The 11131-nt window shown below is 40.7% G+C and overlaps 1 protein-coding gene across 10 annotated transcripts in view; it reads left to right on the forward strand.

Annotated features, from left to right (window-relative positions):
- The window catches only part of LOC148030783 (uncharacterized), a 385751-nt gene extending 375946 nt beyond the window's left edge, over positions 1–9805 (forward strand). For 3 of the 10 annotated variants that reach the window (XM_087684301.1, XM_087684303.1, XM_087684302.1), the window contains 2 exons: positions 2841–2952; positions 3156–4432. The gene's annotated coding sequence lies outside the window, so the exon portion shown is untranslated. The other 7 variants (XM_087684294.1, XM_087684297.1, XM_087684295.1 and 4 more) reach the window with 7 other exon arrangements.
- Positions 9806–11131: the final 1326 nt, after the last annotated feature.

The following is an 11131-nucleotide window of genomic DNA, read 5'->3' on the forward strand; positions in this document are numbered from 1 at the left end:
TATGTGCTGAAATTATTTTATGGAACTTCTTGGATCTTCTCCCTCGCCTTCTAGCCAGGTTACGCATGCCCGCTTGGTCTTCTATCATCTGGTCCGCCAACAGGTTCCACTTGATATGCAAGCCACTTTGGAGGCGGATATTTGCGAGGAGGAGGTTATGGATGTTTTGTTGCACCTACCTAAGGATAAAAGTCCTGGTTGGGATGGTCTCACCAATGAATTCTTTGAGAACTCGGCCACGCAGCTGGTGAAGCCATTGGCGGTCATGTTTTAGCAGGTTTGGGAAACAGGGGTCATGCCTTCCTCATGGAAAGAAGGCCTTATCAAACTGATTCCAAAGGTCCCTTCGCCGTCAATGCTGCAACACTGGAGACCAATTTCTTTGATGGGCTCGATGTATAAAATCTTCTCCAAAGTGCTGGCGAATCGGCTTCACAAGCACCTTCCAGCTATTGTGCATCCTCTCCAATATGGTTTCATTAAGGGCCGCAACATTCTGCATAATATCTTAAATGTGCAAATGGCTATTGACTATGCGCGGCACTCCAGTCAGGAAGTGGTATTGATTCAATTGGACTTGGAAAAGGCGTTTGACTATGTGGACTGGTCTTTCATTGCAGATCTCATGTCTGCTATGGGTTTTGGTACTCGGATGTCCCGATTGATCTACACCATTAGTGCTGCGGCTTCTTCAAGAGTCATGCTCAATGGTGGGGTTACAGAGCCATTTGTCCTTGCACGCTCGGTCAGACAGGGTTGCTCTTTGAGTCCTCTCTTCTTTGCCCTCGCGACTCACCCGGTCCTTTCAATGTTATCCTCAATGGCGGCTTCTGCTCAGCTGGCAGGATTGTCTCTTCCTTTGGGGCAGCAAGCAGCACTTCATTAGCCAATCTCTAGCTGATGACACCTTTATGATTTTGCAGGCGGACAGGGACAACATTCGAAAGGCATTAGATGTTTGGACGCTCTTTGGTCAGGCCTCTGGTCTTCGCATCAATGCCTTTAAATCAGCCATACTCAGTTGCACGGAGCCTGATTTACAGTCATTAGGCTGGCAGGGCCAAGTGGCTTCCCGTGGCTCCATTGTCAGGCATCTTGGATACCCATTGGGGGTGGATGTACGGCCAAAAGACCTACTAGAGTGGATTTCACAAAAACTGGCGGCGAAGTTTATGTATTGGAAGTCGCAAGCGTGGCCATTCCATGTCCGCCTCAAAGTGGCTCAGACAATTATGCTACCAATGCTAACGTATTTCTTGCCATTGTTGCCATGGACGCCTACTACTTTGAAGGCTCTCACTCATCCCATTCGTTTCATGCTATGGAAGAAGGATTCACTGCAGGCAAGTGTTTCGTGGATTTCATGGTCACATACATGTACCCCTAAACGCATGGGTGGTGGAGCTATTTTGGATGCAAAAACTCATATGCTGGCTCTTCGTTGGTCTCTTTTTCGTGCCATGTGTGTGGATCATCACCCGTGGACCATCATAGCCCGTTATTTTCTTGAGGACAACGGGCTACGCCATGGTAATACACGACTTCGGGCCTCCTGGTGGCATGTCCTTAATGCTGACGCTCGATTTTCCAGTCCCTCTTCCTCTCTGTTACTGCACTTGGTCGGCTCTTGGAAAGTGGTGCTCCAAAGGCCTGTTGGCATCCAGTGGGGGACCGCTTGCAGACTAACTCCTTTCAGCTGGAATTGTTGGCAGTATCGAGATTACTTTCATGGGAAGACAAACATCAGCTCAGACCGAGATTTAACCGCATGGCCCGTTTAGGTGTGACTTCGATTGCGGATGCTACCCTTGCCACTCGCAATGTTCTTGCATCGTTTCGGACTGCTAGGAGACTTTTCAGGATCCCGCGCGGATACCGTGGTTTATGGGAACAGCTTTTGTCGGAGCTTCAGGGTAGGCAACCCTTTCCTGCCCTGGCTGTGGATCGTCCTTGGCAGGACTGGGACCTTGCAGGCCGGTTGAGTTTGGAAAAGGCCTCTACTAATCAGGTGTATCATCTTCTCATTCAAGATCACCAATGGCTGGGTGTGAAAGCTAATACTCTTTGGGGACTGCGGAAATCGCAGTCATGGTGGCAGGCAACGCTGATGGAGGGCTGGCTGAATAAGGCACCTTTCAAATGCAAGGTCTTTCTTTGGCAGGTAATGATTGGTGGTCTTCCTCTTGCCTCGGCCCTTTCCAAGCGTAGAATCTCGAATGGCAATTGTTTCTTTTGTACCACTACTGCGGAATCGGCCCGACATCGTTTTCTTTCTTGCCCGCTCGCCAAGAATATCTGGTCACTCTTGTCGCAAATCTGGCGCGCAGTGGTGGGGTCCTCATTAACTCCTTTCGATTGGGTTTTTGTGCGCCCAAAGTACCCCACACCGTCACAGTTACATATGAAGATCTTATTTCATTTTTTTAGATACTGGGGATGCTGGCACATTTGGACCACGCGCAATGCTTTTCTCTTTGATTCGGCCTCTAATGTACCGAGACATATTGCCAGGCTTAAAGGGCTCTTGCATTGGCAGCTAGATCTCATCCGGCACTCCGACTTGCTCCCTCGGGAGGATTTGCTTCCCTGGCATATGGCAATTGCCTCTGGGTCGTTGCCATGATTGGTGTAACCCTTTTTAGTGCATTAGTACGGGGATTTTATTCCCCACACGTTGGCCTAGGGCCCTCGTGTCTCTTGTAATCATGTAATTATGTAATCTTGTACCTTTTTTTCGTAATTAATACAAATACAATTACCTTTTACGAAAAAAAAAAAAGAGAGTGTGTGTGTGTGTGTGTGTTGGTACCATGTCACTGCTGTAAAGTATATGGGTGCAGATGCTCTTCTGGATGTCAAGAAACACATGGTGGCTCTTTGATTAGCTCTCTTACAGGGCATCTGTTTGGAGCGGCACATTGGGTGGATATTGGGAAAGCATTGGTTGAGGAGGTGGGTATTTCTCATGGTAAAACACGTATTTAGGCCTCTTGTTGACATGTTTTGTACTCTACTTAGAGAATTAAATAATTTAGGTCAGTTTTCTTATCACACTTGATCTCTTCTTGGCAAGGCCTTTTTTTTAACTCATTGCGGTCCACAAGAGCCTCAGAAAAATGCAATTCCTTACAAGCTGAACTATTGGCTATTTCCAGATTACTGCATTGGACAAATAAAACATTGTCCAAAGCTGAATGTAACGGCGCGATTAGGTTTGAGGAGTTTGGGGGATTCAACTATCCCTCACGGCTGAAGACTTTATTCTTTTTGTCATATGCAACAATACTTCTACATACCCAGAAATCATTAGCTGGTGTGATCTAGGTTGGAGTAAAAAATTGGTGAGGATTCTGATCCGCACCAAGGTGGAGTTTCACCCACCCTAATGATTTTCTACAAGTTTTAGAAAATGCAATGCACCATAAGATGACAAAGGACAATATATGGGTTAGTGAAAAGGCTAATAAGTTGTGGTCATATTGAGATGGGCACACAAAAGGGCGCAGATTGCTACAGTTATGGAAGTCCAAAGATCCCATATGAGGGCAAGGCCTTTGTTTGGAGAGTTCTTATTGGAGGCCTCCCTATTGGCGATATGGAATAATGATGCAAGATTCATGGTGGCCATTTTCTATTTTGCACTACACCTGGAAATTGCATCTCATCTTTTTGTTTCATGCCTGGTTGCTAGACAGTTGGAAATTCATTTTCTGGGTTTGGATTTCAGTGACATCCCAAAGAATTACTAAACTCTCTTAGGTCTTGGGAAGATTACCCCAGAATGACACATTGAAGCTGTAACATTCTGATTTGTTTCATTTCTTGTGTTGGGCTGGATTTTGGCACATCTAACGTACTAGAAATGCTTTTATCTTTAGCTCTATCTCTGAAATTCATGCTCATATTGGTCACATTAGAGGCTTATTATTGTGGCAAGTATCTTTAATGACATCAGCAAGGGTTGTCATCCACGATGTGACTGGTCCATGGTTAGAGATTATTCACACAACTTCAATCACCACTCGTGCGTGATGGTGCAGGATATTTTTACTGTTCAAGGGCTTCAACAAGTTTTCTCTTTCCTGTTGTCACACTTCTGACTTTTTTTAGGTTTTGTTTCTACCAATAGTGAATATGGCTTCTAGATGTTAGCCAGACAGCCTCTTGTACTTCTGATTTTCTTTAATTATTTATGTGATTTTTGTACTCTTTTAGTCATTTGGTATAATATAACACTCATTTGCGAAAAAATAAGATGTGTTTTTCACTAGCATGAGAGATATCTTACCACTAGGGGACTTTCGTGCATGCACTAGCAGTATGGAACACACTTCTTGACACTAGGGAATGCTCATCAGCTGGTTAGTTTTAATGGTCTATCACATTGGCTAAAATTAGGGGCTCTAGCTAGCTGGAATACTAAAGCAGATGCTAGTATGGCAGACTACTTGATGGGATCTCCTAGCTTCGTATTTAATATTAGGATAAACAGAACCCTTTGAGATGGTAGCAGACTGTGCACTTCTTTCTCTCTGAGTGGTTTGCAAAGCATCGATGCACATGACTTTATCCCATAGGGATGTAGATATCTGAGATATCCATTTCAATTGATGAGATCTCCTAGCTTGTTACCTAATATTAGGAGCTTTATGATATCCAACAGACCCAATGAAATGGCAGCAGACCATGCATGTTTTTCGTCCTCAGTGATCTTCAAAGCATTGCTATGATTTTATCCCATATGAATGTAAATGTCCAAGACATCATTTCCCGCGAGACACAGTTAGAATATATAGCAGCAGTGTCTATAATGAGGGACTGTGGACTATGGTCCCATGCAACCTCTAGAAGAGCTTAAAAGAGTCTTGGCAGACACATTACACATTTCAACAGCACATGCTTTCTTACACAGTAGTGCCTCCCAAAGTGTGCCTTTAGGTCATACAGCCTCTCAAAACCAATTGGTATGATGAGGAGTGCAAGGATATATGAGCCTGATTACAGCAAGAGATTTCACTTGGGATTTGCACACATAAGTAAGCCAAGCTACTGTTTTGATGTCAAGTATGGAGGAAAAAAGGAATTACTTGGCTAGGCTCGAGGTACAGATTTACCGGCTATTCGTGGGACATGATAGTAAGAGGGCTTGTGGGATATTCCATGAAAGAGGGCCTACCACCCTGAACAAGCATGGCACAAGTATGTTAGAATCTTATATGATGTACCGGGCCAGTGAGATTTACCATGCGTAATGACACCTACGACAAGGAGCACCCTCTCTACACAGAAGATGGTCATGCATGCCATTGATAGGCTACAAAAAAGGAGAGCACAAGGCCATAATGGATTAGTAGCTGAGCACTTCTCATATGCTCGTGATACATTGGCCCCTATGTTTGTGCACATGGTCAATACGGCCATTCGTGAGGGGTTCCCAAAAAGCTGGATTGATCATACTATTGTGCCACTATTTAACAGCAGAGATCCCATGCTCCCTTCCAGACCATCACGATGGCCGCTATTTGGCCAAGATATCTAGCTCCATTATGCGCAATGAGCTGAGTCATTGGGAAGACAAACCCTAGCAGAGAGCCATAGGGCAAGCTAATTTCCAGAAGGCTTACGCTACTTTGGATCATGTGGTTACACGTAGGGCTATCATAGGGGAAGAAGTGCATAAGGAACGAATACATTTTTGATTTGTGGAATTTTACAAAGTCTTTGACGTCTACCATGAGCGAGACTCATGAGGAGGTTGCAAGACATCAGAGTACTAGATGAGTTGCAATGGGCGCCATATGCTTTGTATGAATCAATGACAGGTAGACTGCAAAGACAGGGGGGCTTATCAGACAGAATGAACTACACTTTGGGGTGAAACAAGGGTGCCCACTCTCACCCACTTTCTTTGGTCTCTAAATTGGTGAAGCGGAACATTGTTGGGGATTCGACTTGTATGCAAACAACATTGTACCTATCATAGACTCCCCTGAGGGTTTATAGAAACATTTGGGTGCTTTACCGATCTTTTGCGGTTGGGGATTCGACTTGTATGCAAACAACATTGTACCTATCTCAGACTCCCCTGAGGGTTTATAGAAACATTTGGGTGCTTTACCGATCTTTTGCACAGACAAAGACCTCGCAAAAGAACCTTGGGAAGGCAAAGGTCACGGCGCTCAACCACCACACAAGCTTCGGTGACTGGATCAGTCAAAGGCCCAATTCATGTTTGGCGAAAACACCATTGAGATTGTCAGTTCATGTGTGTATTCGGGAGTGGTGTAGAAGACCAGGGATTCACTCCATGCAGTAGTCAAGATGACAGACGTGGGGCTCAAACACTTCTTTCTCAGCCATGCAATACGACAAAGCGAGAGGGGGATTACCCTTCCTCAGCAGGGGTATGTTCAAGAGTTACCAACAACTTTTGGGCTGACAATTCGTGGATCGATCTCTTCTCGATGGAGTCCGGATGGAGGGTGACACCTTTCGAATTGTGGAAGGCCGGTGGGTTCACTAATTTGGCTTCCTTATGAAGCTAGAGGCTAGATCTATGCCTTTCAATTGGCCTTCTTGTAGGGTGAGTGAGCCCCAGCAAATCTATTAGTAGGCAGCTATGAGGAATTTACCTCTGCTCTAGAGCCCACCAAATAGAGGTTTTGTTATGTAAGGCGAGTAGAGGTGATCCATGCCTTACGTTTTCAAGATTGACTAATTTTGATCGGGCACGAGAGATGTTGATTTAACGGTCGACTACAAGCTATTGTTTCATGACAAGGTCATGTGTTGTGTCATGGAGTGATAAGAAGCATGGAAACAAGGGATTTTGTTAAGAAAGAATATGATAACAGTGTATTGGGCAACGTACTTACGTAATAATGCGAATGAGATGCCTCATCAAAGTCGTATAGGTATAGGTGGATGTTGAGAAAATCAACTAGTTACACCAAATGTCTACAAGCAAGTAAATGTTTTACACAAGCTAAACAAGAAATAGAGAATATGTACAACAATAGTACGTTCATGATTATTGAACATATCAAAGACTTAATTCAAGCATGTCACTTTGACCCAAATAATTGGATTTTAAAAATATAGCTCATGCAAAACATCAAAGCTTCAACTTGTACCTATCAAGTACCCACGCATGCAAACATAAATTATGTTAGGACGGAAGAGTGCTCACATTGCAACAAATAGTTGTGTCTACATGTATATTAGGAATGGTAGACAATTGTTATACATGATATAATTGTCCGAGCAAAAAAGGCATTCCAAGATCAGAGATTCAATTTAAGGATATAGATAGAGCATGGCCATTACTCATTTGTTACATGATAACACATGGGCATGGGTGAGATAGTTGCACACACTTGGCAATAGGGCTTTAGCCTCCCAATCTCAACTTCACTATTCATTCATTAGTATATTTCTTAAAGCATTTAGAAAGGGTGGATTATCATTCATTTGGGGATCTTATTCAAGATGGTATGTCACTTTTGTAATGTGGCTCATTGAGTAGCTTAATGTCAAGGCCAGTCTTCGATGTTCACAATACATGGACAAGGAATTTAACATGTAAAAGAAAGATCCTTTGCTTCAGGATGGAGAAGCAACATCTTACAACCGACTCCTTGAGAACTTGCTATTCTAACTAGATAATTATGGGTTAGAGAACAAAAATTGATAAGTTTTCTCATACTTATCACTCCAATTTCTAAGGGAACATTTAAATTGATGTGGCTAAATGCTCTAAATTTATTGCACTAGTGAAAGACTATTGGGAAGAGGTACTCTAATCAAGTTGGAGCAACCAGCTCAAATACAAAAAGGATACTTTGAGAACTTATTACTAGTTGAGGACAATATGTGCCAGCACACACTCGATTCCGGAATATAAAGGTTTCTTTGGGATTCAAGAACTTGATCATCACTATTGTGGACCATCCAAAGAGAAGCATAAGGATGCATGTGCACCTATGGTGGATGTTGGAAAGGGAGATTTTGTACTAGTACGACCATATGATAACGTTTACTCGATGTTGCTTTGGTCAAGTAATGACAACTACTTTAACAAACCAATACTTCGAGTACTTTAAGAAAGTAATGATGTAGAACTAGGTGTCAATATCTAGAAAGAAAAATACATATAATGTTGAACTATATGTTGATTGTTGGAAATCAATATTAAATGTGCAAGAAAAAGGATCCAACACATTAGGAGGATGTTGAAAGCATTGTGCAGGCATGGACTGCAAAAGGAGAGGCTATGTTGATAACAATCAAGATGCTTAGAGCAACATGTCATAAGGCCTAATCATATCTCGCAATGATTAATGTCTATATGCAATAACCCTTTTCCAATGTGTCATCTCAATGCTTGTTTGACTTTTGATGTGGGAATGGTCATTGCAATGTTAACATCATAAAAGCATATCAAACACTTAGAGTTTTCTAAGGAATTTCATCTCAATAGCCATTTGATTGTCCATTTATAGATAATTGTGTTTGTAAACATCATAATGAATAAGGCTATTCAATCATGCACCAAAAAAGGTGTCTATAGATGCCACAACTAATCATCGTCATCATTGCTATCAAAATTCAAAAGTATTACCTTGATGATCCTTTGTCGAATTGATAAGCTCCTTTAAATATTATAGTTTGCTTTATTTCCAATGCACAAATTCAAATGATGTTTACAAACATAAACTTACATAAGGATGTCCATCTTTGAACTACAAAGGTATTTATAAATACCACAATGTCTCATGAGAATCTCTTACAAAAATTCATATTCCATTGCAACATTTGCTTGGTCATAAATTTTGGTAATAATTGCACAATTTAAGTATCATGTGTACTACATGCACTTGTCTTCAATTTGTAGTCTTGCATTTATGAAACCTTTGTTCTTCAAAAATGAATGAGATTCACATGGCCAAAATAGTAGGACTTTTTCAAACTTTTTAATATGGTGATTATGTAGGTGGAGTAAAAGATGCAAAATTTGTGAACATAAAGTGATGATCCTTCTTAAATGAGGAATTGAAAGTAGTATGTAGAAGTGCTATGATCCAATGAATGAGATTCACATGTCCAAAATAGTGGGACTTGTTCGAACTTTTTAATATGGTGATTATGTAGGTGGGGTAAAAGATGCAAAATTTGTGAACATAAAGTGATTATCCTTCTTAAATGAGGAATTGAAAGTAGTATGTAGAAGTGCTATGATTCAATGAATGAGATTCACATGTTCGAAATAGTGGGACTTTTCTAAACTTTTTAATATGGTGATTATGTAGGTGGAGTAAAAGATGCAAAATTTGCTATGATCCAATGGTTATTCTATTAGCCTTGTATTAGACATCTTTTATGAGGAGATAGGTAGGGAGTTGTTGACCATCATACCTCTTTTGCTTTCAAAATACATTATCAATGAGGTGCCACTTGATAGATATTTTCCTTTGTATTAAAAGGACATAAAAAAGGAAAAATGTAGTAAAAGTATTGAATAATTAAGTGAAAGAAGACAAAAATTGACCTCTACATTAAATAGCATTACAGGTGTATCTTTGTTATGATAAGATCCATGAAAGAGAAAATGGTTATTAAGAGAACAAAAAAATGTGAATGTTTTGAAAAAACTCAAACAAGGACAACCCATATTTTTTTTAAATGTCAATATTTAGCTTATAGCAAAGACTGATCTCTATTTTAGCCACAATGGCTTTGGTTGCAAACAAGGTTGGATGCTTATGCCATACCTCTGCAATAAGAGAGTTCATGTATACAAATGGTGATGGAGTCATAGACCTTAAACTTTCCATCTTTCTCTAGAAAAGGATGAAGAGATGAACTGCAATTAATGTGTTATAACTCTTATTCTTGATTTTTTTTCTTTGATCCTATCTCTAGGAACATTGTCCTGCATTTGGAAAGAAATTGAAGCAAATTAAAAATAAATATCATAACATTGTAATTAGGCCATAAAATTATCAAACATGGATTAATGTAGAATTGGACCATCAATCAATTTTAACGAGGTGATATAATCACAATGGCTTACCAAGGTATAAGTAGAAGAAGGCTCAAAGACTTAGTTAAGGAAGGAGATTTATCTAATCATTGATAAAAATGATGTCTAAGAAATAATGACATAGCGATATTATAGCCCCAACATGGCTAGATTACTTTTTGAATTCTATTATAAACAATAAGTGACACATAAATGCCTTTTTTCATTTCAGTATATTTTGTGTGTGTGTGTGTGTGTGTGTGTGTGTGTGTGTGTGTGTGTGTGTGTGTGTGTGTGTGTGTGTGTGTGTGTGTGTGTGTGTGTGTGTGTGTGTGTGTGTGTGTGTGTGTGTGTGTGTGTGTGTGTGTGTGTGTGTGTGTGTGTGTGTGTGTGTGTGTGTGTGTGTGTGTGTGTGTGTGTGTGTGTGTGTGTGTGTGTGTTGAGCAATGAATAATACCTTGGGCCTATGTTTAAGAAGACCAAACTAAACACAAACTTTTCAAAGAAAAGATTCTAGAAGTAAAAAAGTAGTATATATGCTAAGACCCTTAAAAATAAAATTTACTTTGATCATATATATATATGAGTAATATGTAGTTTGGCCAAGCCAACCATTTTCCCTAAGAGTTAAATGGGCATGTAGCTACACATGTAAATGGTAAGTACATGTTGTTGGTAGTAAAGGGGAATTGTTTGATTTTACTCTATTATGGATATAAGTTCGTAGGTCTGGGGGTGCATTTGGCTTTTTTGTGTTGGTTTGGGTGATAGGTGTGGCTAGTTGAGTCTTGTCCATCGTTGGAGCTACTATGCAATGATGGGGACATTAGTAGAGTCAAATGAGTTTCTTAAAATCAATTTGTTAATGTTAGGCTTGAGAATCAAGGTGGGGCACAATTCTAGCAATCTTTGGCTTTGACTCATTGTGAAGAGCTGCTATGCAATGATGGGGCTGTATGAAATGGATAGATCAATAGTTTGGAGCTTGTTGCAAACCATTTTATAGAGCTAAGAGTATGGACTTTATATTACAAAGTAGTGGATGATCAATCAGTGTCGTGCACTTTTAACATAAAGAAAGAGAAAAGTGAGCCCAAAACCTGGTTATTT

The sequence above is a fragment of the Lygodium microphyllum genome, chromosome 9, assembly GCF_053477565.2.
Source record: "Lygodium microphyllum isolate KBCC chromosome 9, Lygodium_microphyllum_v1.1.10, whole genome shotgun sequence".
Classification (NCBI taxonomy): domain Eukaryota; kingdom Viridiplantae; phylum Streptophyta; class Polypodiopsida; order Schizaeales; family Lygodiaceae; genus Lygodium; species Lygodium microphyllum.